Source organism: Xenopus laevis, chromosome 7L (assembly GCF_017654675.1).
Source record: "Xenopus laevis strain J_2021 chromosome 7L, Xenopus_laevis_v10.1, whole genome shotgun sequence".
Lineage (NCBI taxonomy): Eukaryota > Metazoa > Chordata > Amphibia > Anura > Pipidae > Xenopus > Xenopus laevis.
The window spans coordinates 41603933-41619471 of record NC_054383.1 but is presented as its reverse complement, the minus strand read 5'-3'; the positions used below and the strand labels follow the sequence as shown (position 1 = coordinate 41619471).

Below are 15539 nucleotides of genomic sequence, written 5' to 3'. Positions count from 1 at the left end.
GATTTGAATAAGAGACTGGAATATGAATAGCAGAGGCCTGAATAGAAAGATGAGTAATAAAAAGTAGCAATAGCATTACATTTGGAACCTTACAGAGTGCTTGCTTTTAGATGGGGTTAGTGAGCTGAAAAGTGAGCTTGAAAGCTGGAAAGAGTCAGAAGAAAGAGTTGCTTAAAATAAACCATTCTTTGGTTAGATCGATGGATTAAAATCCTTCGAATCGTTTGATTCGAAGGATTTAATTGCTCGATCGAACAATTTTTCCTTCGATCGTTCGAACGTACTAAATGCGGTAAATCCTTTGACTTCAATATTCGAAGTCGAAGGATTTTACTTTGATGGTCAAACATCGAGGGTTAATTAACCCTCGAAATTCGACCCTAAGTAAATGTGCCCCATGGTGTGTCTAAAAGATGATGCCTGTTTGCTGCTTTTAAAAGTCTGGTAATAAAGTTTTTTTTTACATTTTTTTACTGCTTGTCTAAGAGATGCTTCCTTAAAAATCTTTTAAAACATTTTTGTGTGGAGTGCAATTCTACTGGATCGGAGACCAGTTCAGGAGGCATTTGTCTTGGCAGAAAGTATGTTCAGAGGGGAAGTCCGGGATTCATTGATCGCAATTTTTTTGTAAAATATTAAAATACCACGTGTTATAGTCATCTTAAAATATATGATTTTAAAAATGGATGAAAAAGACATAACTAATTTAATGCAGATAAAAATTTTTAGGGCTCATTTACAATGCCCCATGGATAGGGTTGCCACCTTTTTTAATTTTTTTTACCGGCTGCTGGGGGGCGGGGACACAAAGGGGCGGGCCGTGACATCAAAAGGGGCGCACCGTGACGTCAAAAGGGGCGGGGCCGCGCCACGGACGCTTGAAGAAGTAAAGAAAAGGTAAGTTCCAGGGGATTGGGGGCAGGCCGAGGGCTCCTTTTAATTGTATTACAAATTTACCGGCAGCTACATCGCCAGTAAATTTGTAATACCGGCCCCGGCCTTGACAGGTATTTTACCAGCTAGGCCGGTAAAATACCGGCCGGATGGCAACCCTACCCATGGAGTGTGTTAAGTGCAAGTCCGGTTTCAAATGCGGGGGTCACTGACTCCATATAAAAGCAATTGCTCTGCAAGGCTGCAAATGTATTGTTATTTCTTATTTTTGTTACTCGTCTTTCTCATCCTATTCATATCGCAGTCGCTTATTCATATCAATGCATGGTTGCTATGGTAATTTGGACCCAACAAGTGACTGGCTGTCATAGAATTCTGTATTAGAATACGTGCTTGCAGCTAGGCTATAGAAGTCGTGCAAAGTGATGCCATGCTATTCAGTAGAAGGGAAACTTTTATCAGCCTGTTTTGTAGAATGATAGCAGATTAAGTTGATGGTGCATGTAGTGTGATAGCTTTTATTGGACCAACATATGGTTCCAGAATAACAAGCTTGCAGAACTCACAGGGTTCTTCAGGTTAAAATAGAAACAGAACATGAACAGGAGCTTTGAAATTCACTTAAATACTTAAACCATATGGCGATTGCCATACATGATATCACATATCTGCACCATCAACCTCTTTTATCATTTTCATTTTTAGTGAAACTGTTCCCAGATTCTTTTATGAGACATTAGGAATCCGAAAAGTTTCTGATGGAAGTACTGCTGGGCTTGAAGGGGTCTGTTTTTTTCCATCCACTGGTTTGGGGTAAATTGCATGGCTATGCAGATGCGCCAATGTGGTCCTTGCCCAACAGAACTGGAAGGCCATTTATATATTTAAATATATTATATATTATTTTGCTATGCTTCAAATATATATATTTAGGTAAGTTGGATTACAAGGCTGCTGTCTCTTCTGTAGGCAACAGCTATTTCAAACCAATGATTACTTGTTATCAGCTGGGTCAAAGGATGACTTAAAGGCACTGCAATATATCACTTAACTCAGTTTAATTTAAGTTCTGCTTAGTTTTACATTTTCAGATCAAGGAACTGAAGTACAAGGGAGGGGACTTGTATTTATTTATCTTGATAAATTGGATTGTTTGTTGCTGCTCGCCATCCCATTGTTTGGTTATCATAAAGAAAATGCCTGCAATAATTACAAAGACCCAGACTATCTGTTTGATTATCCAGACATTACTAATAATGGCATTACAAAAGAAACAAAGTAATTTATTACCCAATTGAAATAACAGCCCTGTGATCACATACCTTTGCCTTTAGAACTCCACATGTTTGCCCTCAGAAGGTCACTTTGCCAGTCCTGTGCAGCTCCATACGCAATGAGCTACAAGACTAATTAAGGGGAAATCAAAGACTATGCACAATTTACTGTACGTCAATTGTGACAGAAGTAATAAATGAGTCCCTGTTGATAATTTCTGTTAGACTTCAGAATTATATAGAAGTCTGACCATAATGTCACACACATGCATAAGCATGGGGACAAAATCTGCAAACTATTATTTAAAAAAAATATTCTGGATCATCTAAAAGCAATCATTAAAGGGGAATGTGGAAGGATTCTTAGTAGTTCAATACTGTTACCATTTATCAAATGTTCCTTGACAGAAACATTTTTGACCGAAATTACATATTTATCAAACTTGATATATGTTTCAGTTAGTCAGAATGTGCTTGACTGCTTTGAGCAGCCAAATCACATTCTGTTCAATGAAGCGGTTTAGCTGAGTACCAACACTGATTTGAACTCTTAGGATAATGCCACATGGGGATGATTCTTGCATACCTCCCCACTGTCCTGTTTTTCGAGAAACAGCTGGTTTTCACTTCTCAGCCCATAGTCCCAGTTGTTACTGAAATGTCCCAAGTTTAATCTCCTGCACTGATGAAAAAGATTTAAATTTTCTAAAGCTTAATAAAAACAAGAAGCTTTTTGGCAGAGATCCCAGATATTCAGCACCTGCACTTAGATACATCTGTAAAAAAAATTGAGCTAAGCAAAGAAAGATAAGCACAGTTGGGAAAACTGTAACACAGCTTAAAGGGCAATTCACCTTCATTAGCAAAACTGTAATAACACATAAAACTTGACTCTAAAGGTGACCATACACGGGCAGATTAAAGCTGCCAATATTGGTCCTTTTTTATACCGATTCGGCAGCTTATCTGCCCATGTGTGGGGGCCCCCGACGGGTCCTCCTGATCGATATCTGGCTAAAAATTGGGCAGATATCAATCATGCAAGTTTGATTTTTTTTGTGCGATCCAGGACCGCATTGGTAGTTGATGTGGTCCTGCAAACTCGCCAAACGAGCCGATCTTATAGTGTATAGCCACCTTAAAGCCCCAGAAATGTGTTCAACTTTCCATAACCTACCAACTATTGTAAAATGGACATGGTATTTAGGGGATGTGGCCACAAAATGACCATCTTCAAAAAATGTTATGCACGCCAGAAAGTTTTTCAAATGTTGGGAGGTATGTTCTTGGCCTGCAGAAAAACATGGGCTGAGATTCAGATGTCAGGTACAGGCAAGGAAGAAGGCTGATGGTGTAGACACTGATTCAGTCCCATGTGGTATTAGCTTAACTACTCAATTCAAACTGCATTTATGAAAGGATTCATTACCGAAAATAAATTGTTTAATGTGAAAAGATCAGGTATGTTTTTTCTGAGTGGTCTGCACAAATTAATGATCTTTAATAAATAGGGTCTTGCCTTATGAGAAGAATTTTACACCTGAGAAAATTGACACAATTATAACCATGACAATTAATTCTCAAGCAAAAAACATTAGAAACATACTTGGAATTCCTTACTTAAGAGATCAAGTGAGAACAATGAAAAATGGTTTTTGATTTTTTTTAGTAAAATATTAATATCTCTCCGTGTATGGCCAGCTAAGTCAGGCCTGGACTAGCAAACTGTGGGTTCTGGCTAATGCAAGAGGGGCTGCTGTAAATTGCTATAGACAGTCACTATTTATTGGGCTGGTGGGGGGCTTTTTGGGCCTCAGTGTACTTGACATGCCAGGGCCTATTTTGACTCCCAGTCCAGACCTGCCTTAAGTCAATTATCTTCAAAACAAGCACTCCCTTTAAAAACTTGATAATTTTATTGTCGTATACTGTACTGTTAGTAGTTGTTATCAGCCCATGGCTGGATAGAAAAAAAGTACTGATACCAAGAACTGAAGTAAAATAATTTAAAAAGTTAAAATGTCCAGGTTGCTGTAAGCCTTTACCCATGTTTCCTGCAGAACTGCTTGTTTGGTGAGGTTGTTAAACAAGCAAATCTTTTGCTCCATTTGGCTTCCAAGGTAGTGGACACAATTAGTGCAATCTGATTACTTAGGCCTAGATATTGGAGGAGGGCCACATGAGTATTGGCTTGGGCTCCAATCAGTTATTTATTGGGGAGTCTGCCATTTTGCCCTATACACGGTATGAACAACTTTATTCTAAGAAAAGATATCTATGAAATAAAGACTCTGTGTATTTACAGCAGCTCAGTTTTTCACATTGCAAGGTTGTTTCATGTCTAGAGTTGTAGCTACAATATAAATATCAGCTATTAATAGCAGTGAAATGGAATATTTGTTTGAGAAATTCACAATTGCTGTATCTTGGATGCAATACAGAACGAGTCACTGTGCTCTTTACTAAATTAAATGCACATTATCTTTGTCATTGTAGTGTTTTTACGTTTATAAATGGAATTCTCTCAGGACAAATCTTACCCTGTAACACAAATAGCTGCATTTGGAGGTTATAATGGCAACACCCTTCCCAATAGTTAATTTGGATTTTATTTATTCAGATCTGCAATATATCCAAAGAACATTGTGAGGGTCATAAGAACGTATATGTCATCTCCATAAAGGAACAGTGCAACTTTTTAGTATTGCTATTTATTCACATTTTCTTCAAATATATATCACCTTGTTATGTTAAATACATGTAAACATTCATTTTCTGTACACTTTTGATATGTCTGATTTCCTGTGATCACTTCAGGCTCTCAGCCGTCATGCGGGGTAAGGGTTAGGGCACACCTGGAGATTCGGGGAGATTTAGTCGCCCGGTAGAGAGTGATATTCCAAAATGATTTGCAATTGGTTTTCATTTTTTAATAGTTGTGTTTTTGAGTTATTTATTCAGCACCTCTTCAGTTTGCAGTTTAAGCTGTCTGGTTGCTATGGTTCAAATTATCCTAGCAACCATGCATTGATTTGAATAAGAGACTGGAATATAACAGGAGAGTGTCTGAATAGAAAGATGAGTAATAAAAGGTAGCATTAACAGTACACTCGTTGCCGTACAGAGCATTTGTTTTTTAGATTGGGTCAGTGACCCCCATTTGAAAGCTGGAAAGAGTCAGAAGAAAAAGGCAAATAATTAAAAAAACAGATCCATTATGCATTCATCAAGTTGTGATGCTTATAAAACACTATCACAGGAAAAACAATTGTGTTTTCTGCCTCAACTTTCTGATATTTAACAGAAGGAAATCTGTTTAAAAAAAGTCAACTGGAAGTTTAGTTTCAAAAAAACTTGTTATTGGAGTTTTTTTTAATCAGTATTAAAATGTAACATGGAATTGACTTGCCTTTTGTTGCCCTATTTACTATTGTGTTTACTCAATAATAGCAATTTTAGTAAAAATGCACCTTTAAGTATTATTATGCCAAATCACTACACCACAGGCAAAGATTTTCAGAGCAGCATGTCACAGGAACACAAATTGCTGGAAAGTATGGCACAAGAAGGGATTTGAACACAGCAATATAATTAGGTGGCAATTTCTCCAAAACAGATTTTAGCTTTATTGATCATATTGAAAGCCAATGTATGTAGCCAAATTGATCCCCATTTCTTACTATATATGTGATCATGATGTTGTGCAAGTGGCGTACGGCATTTTACATGACTCTGGGATTGATTTTGATGCCAGGGAATTGTGTTTTTGCTGCTGCCATGTGTTTTTCTCTAAGCAGTGTACATGCTGTGATATCTTGATTCTACTTCTCGTACTTTTCCTTCAACCCCCTGTTGTTTCATTGTTTTGTGTGACATTTAATTGCATATACTAAAATAATAATCCACTAATCTACTACTACTAATCTACTAATTTGTATAAAAACACAACCATTAATTACATACATTAGGATTGTTTATTCTCCAATGAGGGTTAATTACATCTTATGGTCCCCATAGACGCAAAGATTTCTCTTGCCGAACGACCGATTTTAGCGAAGTCTGACCAATCCTTTGAAATTATCGTGCGGTTAGTGGGATTCAAACGATCAAACATTTTACGATTTTTAGGCCGACATCTGTCAGTCCCAGTGCAATCTATCTATGTTTGCAGGGACAAGCAGGCAGCTATTCTTTGTTTTCCTGGTCTTTTTAGTTGATGGACAATTCGTATGATCGTACGATCTTTTAAAAATCTCAACATCTATGGACAGCTTTAGTTTGGATCAAGAGCAAGGCACTGTTTTATTACTACAGAGAAAAGGGGATCATTAAAATGATTTGATTGAAATGGAATCTATGGGAGATGACCTTCCCATAATACAGAGTTTTCTGGATATAGGTTTGCGAATAATAAATTAGATGATTTGGCGCATTTTGTTTGCTGCATTTAGAAGTCCAAACAGGCAGGGCCAAAAGGCTCAGCATCTATGCCCATTGCCCCCTTTGACAATTGCTTGCAAGTGCTAATTAGATATTAATCATTAAAGCCACAACTCTGATGCTGAAGTTGAATCCTGTGATTAGGAAATGCCAAGAGTTGTAGTTCAAACAGGGCTAGGGGCACACAAGACTACTTTTATAATGAACCAATAAACACATGGAAGTCCTCATAATAATAGAGATCATAAACTATCAAACAAAGCACCAATATTTAACACAAACACCTAACATTTGTCACATTGTGTTCTGTGTTTAAACTCACTTAGATACAATGTTTAAGTTGCTTGGCATGAGTGGATTGTTTGCATCACATTCTTCCTATGTTTTTATCTTCTTCCATTAATATATGACCTTCTGCACCAACGGGACTTTCTGATTTATGCGGCATGCATTGGATTCGTAATATAAATACCTTGGTTTGTTCGACATGATTCTTGCTTATATCTCAAGGATTTGCAGTGACACCAGACTGAATGAGAGATGCCACAAGCAGCAGATCTCCCTCCCAGTCCCCCCAACCTCACATCACTGAATATTAATGTCTCCTGGCAGATTGGATAATTATGTGACTGGGAATTGAATGAAGCTGGTTATTAGTGCTTGAATGTTTTACTAGTTAAGGTTGTGCTAAAGAAGGATGAAATCTCTTTTATTTCAAAGCTTTTATTTTATTGCTTAGTTGTAGAGTGCACAAGAAACAATACCAATATTTAATACAAAGCAGTTGCAGGATTTTTGTTTGTAACGTGAAATAAAATAAAGTTCTAAGTACATATCTCTACATAATCTGACCCATTTAATTATGTATACAAAGAAATATTCTTAGCGGGAGAAGAATCTTTTATTCTATGTTTAATTGCACAGATCTGTCTGAATTTACCTCCATTGTTTCCCAATTCATTTAATCTGCGTGTAACTGATCTTATGTGTTTTCATCTGGGATAAGTCTTTCCTTTTAGCACTAAAAATATATATATATTTATTGTGAACAATGCTGAATTGTGGTTGTCTTCGGACATGTATTCAATAATAAAAAAAGTTATGAAAAGAAAGGAGAACAGTAGTGTAAGTAGATATACAGTATATCAGGCATCTCTTGAAATATATTTCAAATATAATAATACAGGTATGGGATCCATTATCTGTAAACCCATTATCCAGAAAGCTCCGAATTATGGGATGTCCGTCTCCCATAGGCTCCATTTTATCCAATTAATCCAAATGTTTAAAAATGATTTCCTTTTTCTCTGTAATAATAATACAATACCTTGTACTTGATCCCAACTAAGATATAATTAATCTTCATTAGAAGCAAAACCAGTCTATTGGATTTATTTAATGTTTACATGATTTTCTGATAGATCCAAGTTACAGAAACATCCGTTATCCGGAAAACCCCAGGTCCGGAGCATTCTGGATAACAGGTCCCATACCTGTGCTGAAAAAGTTATGTCATTCCTTTGTCCAGGCAAAGCAACATGAATGTTAACATTGGACACATGTCTGCAGTATTTTCACAGACGCTCATGTGAGGTGCAATAAAAATTCCTGTAGGCTCCATTAAATTAAGAGGAATTACTGTCATTGCATACTGCGGTTTAATGCAAATACAGTAAGTAACAACTGAGTGATGATCATCTAAACATAATTGTTCTGTATATCAGCATCTATACATGGTGTATTTATAGGTTGTGGCATTCCCGCTAGTTATCCCTAGGGTTCGGAAATTGCTACCGCTGATAATTCTATTGTTAAATGAACATTCCTCAATTAAAGCAAACAATAAAGATGTTCCTTCATATACTGTATGTATACCCGTCAGTATGAAGCTAAATCTATGCAGATTGTGAATGCCATGTGAACACATTCATATACCCGTGTTTACGTTTAGAATATTGTCGTGCCTAAATTTGCTGTAGTACAGGACCTATTTGCTCCGGTCCTTTACAAGAGAGATTACCATCATTCTGAATCAAGCAGTAAATCTCCTGAGAAGCAGAACAGCTAACCTGTGTTTGATTATATATACAAAGGGACAAATGAGCCTTAAAGTATTTGCTTGACAAACTGATTCCATTCTATGTTATTAATACAGTTCTGCTGTAATAATAATCTCATCCATTGTCATTGATGATAGAGGTTCACCTCTTTTATTATGTTATAGAATATGTTATTTGTTTTCAAATGGGGGTCACTGACCCCTTCTAAAAAATCAAATGCTCTGAAAGGCTACAAATTTATTGTTATTGATCGTTTTTATTACTCATTTTTCTATTCTCCTATTCATATTGCAGTATCTCATTAAAATGTATGCATGGTTGCTAGGAGAATCTGAACTCTAGCAACCAGATTGCTGAAATTACAAACTGGATAATAAAAACTTAATTAACTCAGAAACCACAATAAAAAAAAATGAAAACAAATTGAAAATTGTTTCAGATTATCACTCTCTACATCATACTAACAGCTGACTCAAATGTGCATAACCCCTTTAAAATCCATTGTCCAGAATAGGAGCTGGTGGATACATAAAAAATGTACAGTAAATCAGTCATATAGTGAATTAAAAATATCTGATATGTGTATATATATATATATATATATTAATTATATTTCTTAGAAAACCAACATGAGTGAATTTGGGATTATATAATAAACCATACCTTTTTAAAATCTGTTTTAATATTTAGTATATGAATAAATTATTTGCAGTTTATTTTTCATTTTATCTGAATTATGTTTGGTTTCTATAACATTCACTGGATCACATGTATGTGTTCCTGTTCCTTTGCACTATAGATTCTCACTGTCTAATGCTTCCTATTCTGTGTTTTGCATATCATGCTTACAGCTCTTACGATGATACTCAATCAATATTAACACATTGTTCTTCATACTGTTCATATTGTTCATATATATACTGTTAATCCTCAATGGGGGCAAAAGAACCCTATTGGGTTAATTTAATGTTTAAACGATTGCTTAGCAGACTTAAGTTATGGTGATCCAAATTACAGAAAGATTCCTTATTCAGAAAACCTCAAGTCCAAGCATTCTGGATAATAGGTCCCGTACCTGCAATTTGATTTGAATGAATATCTATTTCCCTGGTGTGAATTACAGAACCCAAATAACTTGAAAAAATGATTCAAGATCAGGTACAATATAGAGGTTATCAATTCCGAGACCAGTCTCTAGAGCATTATAGGGAAGAGAACAGTGGTAATAGTTGAGTAGAAAAAAACAACAAACTATGAAAGTATTTATTTATTTGTTTAATGCAACTTAATGGTGTAATTGTACTGAATATATTTTAGTGAAATATGTATTAAAATTAAAATTGCTCAATGTTATTGCTATAATACTTTTGGAATACTGTAAGAGCATTCCTGTTTACTTTGTCCTCTTTGATTCCTAACTTGAGCATCTGAATGACACGAAAGTTTTGGGAAAGGTATGATACAGGAGAAGGGACACCTATGTGGCATCCCACTCCCACCCCTCATATATAAAGAGCTGTCTAATACATGCAGTGTTGTACTTGGGGCAGACACATGTCTCTGCTGCTGCCAATTTTGCAGTTAACTAGTGTCTAATTTATTAAACATTTAATTGGGAAATCCAGAAGGATTCCTAGCAGTTTGACCGCATTCCCAATTTAACACTTTCCTGGAAAATCTCATACCTGTTTAAATTCGTCAGAATGCGTTTGACTGTCGAAAACATCTCTATGTTGTCAGTACTCAATGCAGCTCAGTACACCTCTCTGAATCCATTATATTGCCAGGGGCAATTTGCATGCAGGGAGAAAGACTTCATTTATTTTCCACAATGAAAGGTTCATTCTAGTGCAGAACAACAACTTTTTTTAAATAGGAAAAACTATGTTTTATACCAAAGAGGTTATATTGGGAGATGCAGAAGTTCTGATGAATACAGAATTTTAGTGTAATCATTCAATATATGTAATATACGGTAAATGTGTGAAACTGAGCATCTATGGATACAGGTTGAATGCCTTAAAAATATTCCTGTGAATACAATCGTTTCTAGTTCCATCACTGGGTAAGCTTTTACCCAAAGAAATGCAAATGAAAATTGCAAATAAATATTTATACTTCTTTCAGATGATTTTTTAATGGATGGATGAAATAATAATAATGCAAGTAAACCTTCACTTACACAGTGAGAAAATTGCTTTAAAACCACTACACAGTTTAGAATCAAGCTGACATCAATACTAAGTGCTGGATTTCCCCCCGAAATATATATATATATATATATATATATATATATATATATATATATATATATATATATATATATATATATATATATCCAACCTGCTTGCTTGGTGCCTTTGGGGCAAGGGGAATGTTTCCAGAAGAGGAGCACAGGCACAGGCTGCCAAAAAAATAATAAGGTCTTTGCTGCTGTCATTCTTATTAATTCTTACTTATCGTTCTGTTTAGGAGCTCTATGCATAGCATGCTTATTTATTAAAAACGTCAATATGCTGTCATAGTGTAACAAAATTATTTAAACTGTACAAAGGTTTTTAAAAGATTAAGATGTTGCTATTTTGTCTTTAAATGACTAATTTGTTTAGGAATAATTTTCATCTCGACAAGTAAATTAAATAGCTTTAATAATACAAAAGGGATATCAAATCTCAGACACTCGTAATGTTGTTTGAAAATCCTCTTGAGCAGCTGAATGGAAAAAAAATGTATTTCTCCTTAAATCTGGAGCACAGCTCAAACCTGAAGGATAGGAAATTGTGCTTGACAGATGCAATCATATGCAAATGGCTGGAGAAGAGGTGAAATTATCATCTGCAAACATTGGGCAGAAATTCCATCTGCCAGATCCTGAAGAAGGGCTCTTAATAAATTCTGAGACAGCAAAGTGACACACATCTTAATCAAGACTTAATCCCGGGAATTAATTCTATGTGAGTTTATGCATAATACCAGAAGCAATGTTTTATAAAACCATGGCAATTTCAGTGGCAGATGGACTCTCTGGACTTCATGCAAAGGCATTAAAAGGAGAGAAAGAAAGAGGGGACTCCTGGAATATCAGTCCTTGTCTAATACACATGCTATGCATTGCACAGCCTACTGCCTCCACAGCTCCAAATAGCTTGCTGACTTCAAAGGTTGGACTTCCAATTACACGAACATGGAAACAGCATACAAATGAATGCCAATTCATCTTCTGTCAGACAATGTTTCTTGTACAGTCAGTTTACTGACAGAAAGCCTGCCATGATATGCGTGATCCATCCAGTGGGTTTTTTTAAACACAAGTTTACATAAAGTTTTATTTGTAAATTTTGGTAAATACAGAATTTATTTCTATGCCCTTAATTTTGCAAAAATGCATATGAAATCACATTTTTTTTCTAAATTTAGAGCTAAATCAGGCTCTTAATGTGAATTGGCCCCTTTTGCACCAGTGGTAACTGCCACCTAATCTCCTTTGTTCCATTTTAGTAAGACCTTGCCTACAAACACTGTACAAACAAAGTATTATAAATCACATTATACAATTTTAGAGTATGTGGTGTTTACTAGTGTTAATAGTGTGGCATTTAAATGTAACATATATTGCCATAATTTGATGGAATGTCTGCCAATGTCATGCATTCATGATAATTATTCTATAATTCTTCATTCATATTCCTTTATTTAACAGCAGAATCTATTACTGTTCTGTTACAGTTCTTTCTTTTGATTTCTCTCCAAGTCCCAAAAGCCATGTTTCAATATCTTGCACTGATTTGATCATACAAGAGCAAAACCATTTGTCTGCAAGTTAGAATATATAACACTGTATTTTAACCCGGTAGGCAGAGCCGGGCCAACCCGGCCAGGCGCCCTAGGCAACCTGGCGGGCCACAGCGCCGGCTCTGTGCGCGCTTGACTGCGCATGCGCAAAATCAGCGCGCATGTGCGAAATTTCGCGCCGGCGCGCATGAGCGAAATATGTGCGCGCATGCGCAGAAGAGAATTTATGCGCACGCCACCAGCGGTAGATGGGACCGGACACGGGGTAGGCGACAGAGCAGGTACGTGCCTGGCGCCCCCTCAGCTTTGCGCCCTAGGCACGTGCCTACTCTGCCTACCCCTAGTTCCGGCCCTGCTGGTAGGCCCCGGTCCTCATGGGTGCCCCCGACCCAGACCTGATCCCTGCACATGCAGTCCGCCGTTGCTCCCCTGCTGCCCCATACCTCCCAACTGTCCCTTTTTCGGAGGGACAGTCCCTCTTTTGACAGCTCGACCTGCAGTCCCTCATTTGTACTGGAAAGTCCCTCTTTTCTCTGCACTGAACAGCCAGAAAAAGGAACAAAGTTTCTCACTTAATTGGCTTTTAGCAGAGAGCCCAGAACAGCTAACAGGTGCAAATAAGATACTTTGTAACAATTTTGAGACACAAAAACACAGTTCAGATAAGGAGAAATATTTTCAAACTTTCATAACCTGCCAAATTTTGTAAAACAAACATGGTAATTAGGGGGTGTGGCCACAGAAAGGGGTGTGGTCAAAGAATTGCTGCGCTACATGCGGGAAAAAATTTTTTGTCCCTCTTTTTACTTTCAAAATGTTGGGAGGTATGCTGCCCGCCCCCGATCATGGTTAAAATAAATATAAGGGGCACGTGCGGGGAGGGGAAGGGACTGGTTGGTGAGCAGGCAGGCAGCAGGTTTTGTGGGGGGCCCCTGGGGTAGCAGTCATGGTGGGCCTCGCACACCCCAGTCCGTCCCTGTTGTTATTGTTCTTACCTTTTAATGTATAGAGAAACGAAATAGCAGATACCTCCTATTTATTAACAGGGTGTATGTTTTCCTTTTAAACAAACTATAAAATACATTGAAATCAACCATACAGGTTACAGTATGTACTGTTTATGCAAAAGTCAGCAATAAGACCACAATGGTAAATAGTTACAGTTTTGCCATTTAGGGGAAAAAATCCATTTAGACATTTGATTTCTCACTTTGAATTAATTCTTGTGGATTGACTTCTTTGCTAAGAAGTCATGTTACCATTTCTTGAAGACATATCCTGTATCTGCCAACACGACCTCCTTGACTGACTCCCTCTTTATAAAGTAGCTTTGTTGTAGAGCATATGGAATGGCTAGAGCCTGACAAGGAGGATGGGCGAGAAATGGATCTGGATGCCTCTGAGAGGTGTTAACTGCCCTTGGATAAAGACATAGCCGCAACTTCAGATCTCCATTACGTATTTTGCTCATAATGTTGCTATTTTGGTCTGAATGTCACCTATAAAACCAGAGGTCTCGCTCTCCCAGGGCGCTGTAAATAGAAGCCATGCTAGATAATCTTTGATTTATAGACTAGCAAGGCCCAGGGTTTAGAGTGAGTCTGCAATCTGCCAGGGGGGCTTTCCAGGCAAGAAACCATGCACTAGTTTGGCAGTACATTGGGGAATTTGCACCCAGTAGCTGAGTGGAAAAAAGGCTTAACCCCTCAGCTGCCCTATTATAGTGCTGCACATAGGCTTACCCCCTGTATTTTCTCTTTCTACCTGCATGCATTCTCTTTTATTACCCCTCAGTTGCCCTGTTATAGTGCTGCACACAGGCTTACACCCCAGCATGTTCTTTTATTTCTTCTTTTATCTATGTATTTAACCTGTGTGCCCAACAGTGTGCCACAATATTTCCCATTGCATATTACTTTCCTGTCATTGCTATTTTTAACCTGTGCATCTGTATTCCTTCCATTTTTGTCAGCAAAGTTACTAATATAAGACACTGTGCATCAAGAGGAGTACTTTATTTTTAGCTTAATTGAGCTGTTTACTATGGCTTGCGAGGCGGGTTCTGTATCCACTTGGCAAACAAAACGATTTCAGCAAGGGAGATGCAGAAACCATCTCCTAGATTTTCCAGGGCTTAAAATGATTTGAACTTTGTGCAGCTTTACTTCCTGCCGACTTTAGGCTCCAAGTGCATATTGTGTTGTGCTAATGACTGGGACCCTAAATATACCCCTTTGTTTTTTATATTTTAAACTTCAGCTTTCTTAGAGGAAAACAAACAGCTAATAAATATACTGGTCTAAATATAATGGGATTCGTTTTGTATGAAGTTTTGTGCATGTATGTCGATGTACAGGTATGGGACTTGTTATCCGGAATGCTCAGAACATGGGTATTTCTGGATAACAGTTCTTTCCATAATTTTGATCTTCATACCTTAAGCCTACTTAAAAATAATTTAAACTAATAAGATTGTTTTGCTTTCAATAAGGATTAAGTATATCTTAGTTCAGATGAAGTACAAGGTACTGTTTTATTATTACAGAGAAAATAATTTTGAAAAATTGAATTATTTATATAAAATGGAATTTATGGGAGATGGCCTTCCCATAATTCGGAACTTTACAGATAACTGAACGTAAATGTAATTATTATATGTAACTGCAAAAATATATATGCCATTATTAGAAAGTCTACCTGTACACATACTTTTTTTATAAACACCTACCTAAAGTAAGTTTGTACTGTATGTTCTTATAGTACACAAAAGCCATGAATATGTTGTAAATTATATCCTTATAAACGGTGAGTTCTGATGTCATCAGTTATAAACGGTGAGTTCTGATGTCATTTCTGTCACATGACTCACTGAAATTTGTGTATTATAATAAATAAAGTACCCCCAGTTGCAAATTATAAGGATATTATAAGTTACCTCGCAGTTCTATGACCTGTATAAAAACACTCGGCCTTCGGCCTCATGTTTTTATATGGTCATGAAACTCCTCGGTAACTTATAATATCCTTATAATTTACAAGAGGGGGTACTTTATTCACTATATATCTGTAAGGGGGGGTT

At 36.9% G+C, this 15539-nt stretch overlaps 1 protein-coding gene across 1 annotated transcript in view; it reads left to right on the top strand.

Annotated features, from left to right (window-relative positions):
• Positions 1-15539, top strand: part of pitx3.L (paired like homeodomain 3 L homeolog) — a 47728-nt gene that overhangs the window by 15791 nt on the left and 16398 nt on the right.